This window comes from Physeter macrocephalus, chromosome 14 (genome assembly GCF_002837175.3).
Source record: "Physeter macrocephalus isolate SW-GA chromosome 14, ASM283717v5, whole genome shotgun sequence".
NCBI classification, from domain to species: domain Eukaryota; kingdom Metazoa; phylum Chordata; class Mammalia; order Artiodactyla; family Physeteridae; genus Physeter; species Physeter macrocephalus.
The window spans coordinates 90,295,069-90,303,228 of NC_041227.1; the positions used below are offsets into that span (position 1 = coordinate 90,295,069).

The 8,160-nt window shown below is 50.5% G+C and overlaps 1 long non-coding RNA gene across 1 annotated transcript; it reads left to right on the forward strand.

The window, feature by feature from the left end:
* Positions 1-1,847: 1,847 nt before the first annotated feature.
* Positions 1,848-7,542, forward strand: LOC114487646 (uncharacterized). The gene is made up of 3 exons (XR_003682873.2): positions 1,848-1,983; positions 5,525-5,628; positions 7,245-7,542. It is a non-coding gene; the product is annotated as an uncharacterized lncRNA (long non-coding RNA).
* Positions 7,543-8,160: the final 618 nt, after the last annotated feature.

Consider the following 8,160-nt stretch of genomic DNA (forward strand, 5'->3'; position numbering starts at 1 on the left):
TAACCGCTGGACTGCCAGGGAAGTCCTGCTATCTCTCCCAGTCTTAATCTTTGTCTCTCTCAGTCTCTACCTCTGTCTCTCTTTCTCTGTGTATGTCTCTTGGTCTATCTTTATGACTCATACTCTACCTCTGTTTGTCTGTCTGTCTCTGCCCCTCACTGTCTTTTGTTTTTTCTTTCTAACTCTCTCTGTTTCTTTGTCTTTCACTCTGTTTTTTTCTTTCTCTAACTCTATCTCTGTCTCTTTCCTTCCTTCTGCCAGACTGAGAGCCCAGCTGCCCTCCTATAGACCCAGGAGTAGGCAACTCTCCACGGAACTGACAAGAGCGGTAGGTCCAGGCCTCCATTCCTCATTGGGGAACAGAGATGGATGGCAGTGGTTTTCCTTGAGCAGCCACTCAGCAGGGACTCTCCAGCTGCTGGTGCAGGTAGAGGAACTTCCCTTAGTGGCACTAGCTTCCCTAGAGCACACACAAGACCCCCTTTGACCATGAGAGCAGCTGCCTTTCTACCTCCTTCCCACAAACACACTTAATCCTGCCTTGTACGTTCTCATACAGCCTCCAAGGGGGGCTGCGGCAGCAGGTCCTTCCTGGTCTCCACTGCAGAGAAGCAGACTGGAAGCGGATTTATTTCTCTTGCTCTAGTGGTACATAGCAGCTCCCAGGTGAGGGAGCTGGGGGCAGGCCTTTCAGAAACACAGGAGCTTTCTCTATGGAAACCCTTCTCAAGGAAAATGGTGGCAAAAAGCTCTGCCACTTTATCCCTCAAAGTGGCTTTCTTTAATATCACCTAAAGTGAATTAACTGATGAGAGCCTTGGGATTTCATCTCTCTTGATCCCTTTCAGCAGGTGATGCGTGGAAGGAGGGCTCAGGGCTTGCGGGGAGGGAAGAAGTGCCCTGAGAAGGGGAAATGTGATCGCATAATTTAAAGCAGCCATGGGTAGATTTCAGTCCTGGCCCCATCACTAACTCTGCGTGATCTCAGGCACAGGATTGATCAGTTTCCCTGTCTAAAACTGGGGGCAAAATGTATACTCAGCTTTCTCATAGAATCGCTGTGAAGGTCAAGCAGAAAATGGGATGAGAGAATTTGGAAACTAGATGTTGTGCACATTCCAATAGCTCACGGTTTTTGAGTGCTTTCTAAGGCCAGATTCTTCTAAATGCACTTTCTGTGCATTTTCGTATGTAATCCTTCACATTTTAATGAGGTAGTTACTATTACTGTCCCCTTTTAGGTATGAGGAAACTGAGGCCCTTGAGGAGTTATGTGTCCTGCCCAAAGTCACTGAGCTAGTGAGAGAGAGAGGGTTGGGAAATGAATTCAGGTCTCTTTGACTCCAAAGTTCTTGTCTCTTTCCTTGTGTCCTTCCTCCATCCCTATCTTGGAGGATAAGCTGTGGCTGATGTCCCTGCAGCCCCGTGGTCCTGATGGATTAACTGAGACCCAGGCAGATGGCAGGGCTTGAGTTGGCAGATGCATTCTGGGATGTCCAAGAGGCTGACCTTGGACAGACCAGAGGGCACTTGGAGGAAGAAGGTTTGGAGTTCCTTGCCTGAGGGAGGCCACCATCTGCTCTGTGCTCTTTCAGACCAATTACCTTCAGAATCTGTGACTTTCACTGACACTTCTGGGCAGCAGAGATTAAGAAGACCAGGTGTCTGCTGCCTTATTTGTCCGGAAAGAGCAGAGCTGTGCCTGAAAAAGATGCTTCTGAAAGTCCAGGAGGCACCTCTCCACGGCAACAAGGACCCAGCCTGAGGATTCTGCAAACAGCTGGAGCCCTTCTTCCACCTTCTTTGATCTGCAGCCTCACCTTCCACCCCTAAGCTACAGTCATCAACCGATGGCCCTAGTTTCTATGTTGAAGAAAACAAATTTGCTTTTAAAGTCTTGGGTTCAAAACTTGAAGCCAGCCCTTCTGGGATAGACGAAGACGTTGGACCTATAGCAGAGACTAAGCAAGGAAGGACTCTGAAGTGAGTTGAGATGAGTTTCTACAACTGAGATGCTCAGCTTCATAAGTGTGGGTGCGAATTTGGTCACATTTCATACTTTTAACTAAAAGTGGGTTTAGCCCGCCGCTTGACATATCTAAAAAAAAAATCTTAGCAAATCTCTCAGGGCTTTTGGATTATAATAGAAATCTCAGGGTACACTCTGTCCAAAATGGTCAGTCCAGTTTCTGTATGCTTGTGCTGGTAGAACTGGGAAATGCAATCAGTCCACCAGCAGACAGGCTGGTTTCAGCTGCCATTGCTGCTGTTGCAACACAGGGTGGTTGTCGGGAACTGGTCCAGCACAAGGCAATGTTCTCCTGTCCTTGCTTGCGATGCTCCGCCTGCTGGTTCAGATCCTCGCACCGATCAAGCCCTTCTCGGGGATGGGGATCCTCCTTCCTTCGTGTTACTCTGGGTTCAAGGCGCTCCACAATGGGACTCCTGAGCCAACCGTTCTCTGGTTCGCCCTTGTGTTCTCAGCTACATCCTTGTCCCACGGTGGGCTGGCAACGGGGATTCTATTAGCTTCAGACAAACACGGTGTCAAGACCAACACTCTCCTACAGTAGCTTGGGTCGCCTCTCCAGGCTGCCCCATCCCCTTAGGGTGGCTCTCAGCCCCGCAGGGTCATTTCCTGCTGCTTGATCTCAGTCAGCTTCATCAAAATCTCTCAGAGATTCCAATAGGTTTGAACTTCACCATGGAAGAGCGCAACGTTGGCATATTTGCTGAGAAGCCACCCCAGGAGCCAATCTCCAAGACACCTTCTACTTGCCAACGAGTGTTGGTAAGAACGGCCAATATGTTAGCCAGAAAAATGTCTGGTTGCAACTGTCCCTTGAAAGGCAATGGGTTTTATACAGGGACCAGGGGGATTTTCCCAGAACAATTCGCCTACATGGAGAAGTAACTGCAAAGTTTAAATTTCACTCCCTAGAAATATTTCAATTCTGCCTCACCAGGTATCCCCTTGCACTTCCCAGAAACCAAGAAGAGGCTCTGACCCTTCCAGTCTCCATTTTCCTGCTCTGACCAGTTCCTGAGCCCGGCGCCCGGGTCTTCATTCAAGCTCTGGGCTTGGTTTCTGGTCCAAGTTAGCTGAGTCCTCCGCCCCCTTCCTAGAAGGGAAGCCTTGCCTTAGTCTGGCCTGTTTTCCATCTGTTTGTCCCTGGCCTTGGTGAGAGGGTGGAGGTGTTGTCTATTTTTTTCCCCACATTTTAAAATATAACTTATTTTGGAGTAATTCTAGCTTTACATAAAAGTTGCAAAGATAGCACACCTACTGTATCCCTTTCACCCACTTCCTCTGATGCTAGCATATTACATAACTAGGTACTTTTGTCAAAACTAAGACACTGACATAGGTACAATGCTATTAACTGAACTATAGACTTTGTTTGGATTTCATCAGTTTTTCTGCTATTGCCACTTTTCTGTCCCAGAATCCATTCCAGGGTACCACATTGTATTTAGGAAAAGCATCTGTTTTTACCACTGCGCCCCCAGGGTTCAGCCCAAAGCTTGGCACCAGACAGGCAGTGTGTGAATGAATGAATGAATGAATGAGTGAACAAGTGCTAAACAAAGAACGTCCTTCCACCCTGATTAGGTGCTACAAGGATTCATGGCTGTGTCCCCCACACATCCTGGGAGACCCCAGGGGTTCACTGAGGCCCAACCACCTGAGGCCTGGTCGACTCTGCTGCTGGGATGGCCCCTCAGGGCTTGTCTTAATCATCCTGTCCCTAGTGACTTGGTTGCTCTGCCAGGCTGGGAATAACTGTCCAAGACCTGATCCTGCATCTTTCCATCCCATGCCTGTAGGGAGAGTATGTGCGTTCTTGTGGATGTGTGGGTGTGTCTGATCTAGGAGCAGCTGGGAAGATGTGTACCTCCTTGCAGTATTCAGAAATGGTCGCAGATCCCTGGAGGTTGCTTCAGGGGTGGCCAGCATCCTCTTTGGCCTCATGAATTCTCACTTCTGTATCAATCAGGGCTCAGTCATAGAAGCAGAAACATGTTGGGTTTTCCAGAATAAGGGATATATGATAGGAGGTAGCCTTTATGCAGTTGTGGGAGCCAGTTAAGACCTCCATGTAAGGGACTGCCCTGGAGGTCCAGCGGTTAAGACTCCGGGCTTCCACTGCAGGGTGCATGGGTTTGATTCCTGGTTGGAGAAGTAAGATTTGCACAAGATGCATAGCGCGGCCAAAAAGAAACCAGAGGTGGTAGGGAGTAGAAAATCAAACTGGTGTGACTCGGTTGGGATAAAGCAGTAAGGAGTCTGAAGCAATAAGCAGTCCTAAGACCTCCATGTAAGGCTGCTGCTTCTGTGTCTGGCATTGGGTCTGAAGTCACTTGAGTTCAGCAGAGCCGACTGGTGGAAAGGAAAGCTGGATGTGAACTTGGGGAAAGCAAAGGCAAGCTGGAAACCACGAAGACAACTGGAACTATTGACGTGCCAGAGCTGACTGAGACGGTCTTGTGAGAGCTGATTACTAAGTTTTTAAGAATTCTGTGATCCAGCTGTTAAACACAGCCATTATAAAAAGTAAACTATATAAACTTACAATTAAAGAAACTACATTAAAAAAAACTCATTACTTCCCAATTATTCTGCTATGTCTTATTACCTATGCTCTTGGGGTTATTTATATCGACTTTATCTCTGTGGTGGAAATACTATATAGCGGTATGCTACCGCACCCGTCTTCCCAACTTCACGTTCAGGGATGTCATGTTAGTAGTTTGAAATTAGCCCCTGTGGGAGTATTTATACCATTGAAATCCACAAATGCTCAAATCAGGCCTTGATTAATTATTTTGTTAGTTGTCTAGACATAAGAAGGTGATGGACAGAATGTTAATAAAGTAAATTAAACTTAAAGATGTCTAATATTTGTAGCAGTTACACTGTGGATAAAAGAAATACTCTTTTGGTATTCAAAACTACTTATATATATATATATTTTTTGGCCACGCTGCATGGCATGTGGGATCTTAGTCCCCTGACCACGGATTGAACCCGCACCCCTTGCTTTGGAGGCATGGCGTCTTAACCCCTGGACCGCCAGGGAAGTCCCCAGAACAACTTTCAGCTTAGCAAAGAAGTAGCTTACAACACTGACGAACAGGTGAAATTCTTCACACATCTTGTTTCACTTTTGTCTTACTTGTTATCGGAAACAAGAACATCAACCGAGAGTCACATTGGGGGCTGCCCTGGTGGCGCAGTGGTTGAGAGTCCGCCTGCCGATGCAGGGGACGCGGGTTCGTGCCCCGGTCCGGGAAGATCCCACATGCCGCGGAGCGGCTGGGCCCGTGAGCCGTGGCCGCTGAGCCCGCGCGTCCGGAGCCTGTGCTCCGCAACGGGAGAGGCCGCAACGGTGAGAGGCCCGCGCACCGCAAAAAAAAAAAGATTCACACTGGACCTGCGCTCCTGGAGAGCTGGTTGTCAGACACTTACCAGCACACTGTTGACTGTGTCTGTTTCTCGTGTCCTCCAATCTTGATGACACAGGTGACCTGGAGAAGAAGCTGGCATCTTTTATTCCCGAGTTGAACATGAACCTGGCCCAAGACATGGAAGAATAAAAGGAGGAGACCCAGGAGGCGCTGGAAGAGGTAAGCCAGGTGTTCCGCCACACCGGCAAGCGAGCCAGCAGCTGAGAGATGCTGTGTGAGAGCGGCAACGCTGCCTGGAGACTTTCTGCCTCCCGAATCTTGTGCCTATTTCTCTGAGGCCACCCTGAACTTGGAAGCAAGCAGGAAAGGGAATTCTGAGAACTGTAGTTCCAGTTGAGCCAAGGTGATGTAGCCCCATACCTTTGCTGACACTAAGACATGATGTGAGGCTGGGGTGGGGACTTCACTGGGGGACACGGCTGTCCCCGGGCCTGGTGGGTTCCAGCACTGGCTGTCAGCAGTGTGCAGGTGGGTTCCTACACCCGTCCGACACCAGGACCAGGGTTGCGTGGAATGGACCTGCTGTGCCAGCGCTCTGCCTGTTATCATCAATCCAGAACCTGGGGCTGGGCCATTCTGGGAGCCGGGCTTCTAAAAGAGTAAATGGAATGACTCAGATTAAGGGGCATCTAAACAAGTGTTTTGGGGGGCACTCTGTGTTAGTGACCGTGGTAGGTATGACAAAGCGTGGAGGGGCTGGGAAGGAGAAACCATGAAGAACTTCCATCAGTGGAGAGCTCTGGGATGAGCGAGGGCTCCCCGCCCGCCCCCACGGGCCAGATGAGTACCATTCGTCAGAGGAGAGGCAGGGGCTCATAGAAGTACATCTACACTGTGGCCTTGTGAGCAGGCGCCCTGAATCCTCTCGATGGGTTGGCTTCCGGGCTGCTTGTCGGCACCTGCCAAGGCTTCTGTGGACCCCGCCTGCTTTGCCAAGCAGGAGGGTATCCGATTCAGGGCTGCAAGGGCCAGGACTGCTTTTGCTTGACTGTGAGCATAGTCAGATGGGCCAATGTTGGCTCCAGTGTCTAAGTCGGGGGCTGAGCTGGGAGGCTTCAGTGAAGCATGACCTTGGCCAGCTGGTCCCCTCGCAGGGGCCAAGTCATGAGTGGGTGAGCTACTTCCCCGGGGAAGGGGCCCTGAAAGGGCTGAAAGGGGACAGGAAGGGTTGCTTCAGCCAACCAACAGGATCGTGTCACTTTCCTCCTCACTGAGTGTGAATTAGAACCCCACCCCTGGTGCTCCTTGAGACCCCTGTGTCACACCTAGTGGTAACGTGGGTAACAGGGGCCCTTGCCGCTTGCCCATGGAAGGTGCTTCTTCACCGCCATGGCCATGTGAGCCGGGCAAAGCGGGGCTGCTGGAGGGGGTGCAGAGGCGCTGCCTGCAGCCCGCAAAGCCCACTCCTCTGAGACCCTGCTCTCCTGCACCTGCCACTTGCCTGGGACGCATGTCTCTGGGTGGCTCGACTTCCAACCCATTGTAATCCTCTCGTCCTGACCCTCGCTCTGGGGCTCCAGCAATCGTTTTCTTTCCCTAATGGGCTCTGGGCTTGGCGTGCTTGCTCTGCAAGCGACCAGGCTGCCAGCACTCTCAGGCCCGCTTGGCTTTGCCACTGGAGGACGGTCATTAGAACACAAAGATCTTCCTGACAATCCCGGTGCTGCTGTCTGACCAAGCTGACCTTGTCATTAGGGCAGTCAGAGACTCATTTGTCACACAAGGGTGGGTGAGTACCCTTTAGGAAGGCGAAGAATAGTCTCTTTTATCCACAGCTGTTTGGGGCTGCGATCCTGTCTGCTCCCTTCCTTCCTTCCTCCTGTCACCTCCTCTTCTCCATGATGCAAAGATGGTGAGATTGGAAGGCCACAAGATGGTACTATGATCAGAGGACCCAGGGACTTCATCCTGCCCTTAAGATTCCCAAGGTCGGGACTTCGTTGGTGTCCAGAGCTTACGACTCCGCGCTCCCCATGCGGGGGGCGGGGGTTCGATCCCTGGTCAGGGAACTAAGATCCCATGTACTGCAACTAGAGAGCCCGCACATCCCAACGAAGACCCAGCACAGCCTAAATAAATAAGTAAAGTGCAACAATTTCAAAGGCTCATTCATTCACATGCCGCTGGCCGTTGGCTGGGGGACTCAGTTCCTCTCCCTGTGGGCTAGTTTGAGCTTCCTGACAACATGATGGCTGACTTCTCCAGAGTGAACGTTCCCCAAACAGCTCCAACTAGGTGGAAGCTCTGTCCTTCCTATGACCCAGCCTCAGAAGTCACACGGCATCACTTCCACTGAACTCTACTGGTTGGAGCTGTCCCTAAACCTGATCCGTTTCAAAGGGAGGGAAGCGTAGAGCCTGCCTGTCAGCAGGAGGACTGTTGGAAGTCACATTGCATGAGACGCATGTCAGATGAGAGACCGCTGCCCTATTTAGGATACACCTCTGCCACAGACGCAAACTAACCCATTTTTAAGTAGCTGAGGTTTTGGTACCCAAACCTCGATGCAGATTTCAGGTGAACTGGTTGCACCCCATGGGCGGTTTTCTTTCTTCTAAGCTACTTATGTCTGAACAGCCTCAGACCCAGGAGGGTCACACCGTTTCACCCCTTAATTCTCAAACCCAAATCTTAAAATCTTATTGCTACAATGCAAGGAAAAGCCAACACCAGGGAGAGTGGGTCTGGAGA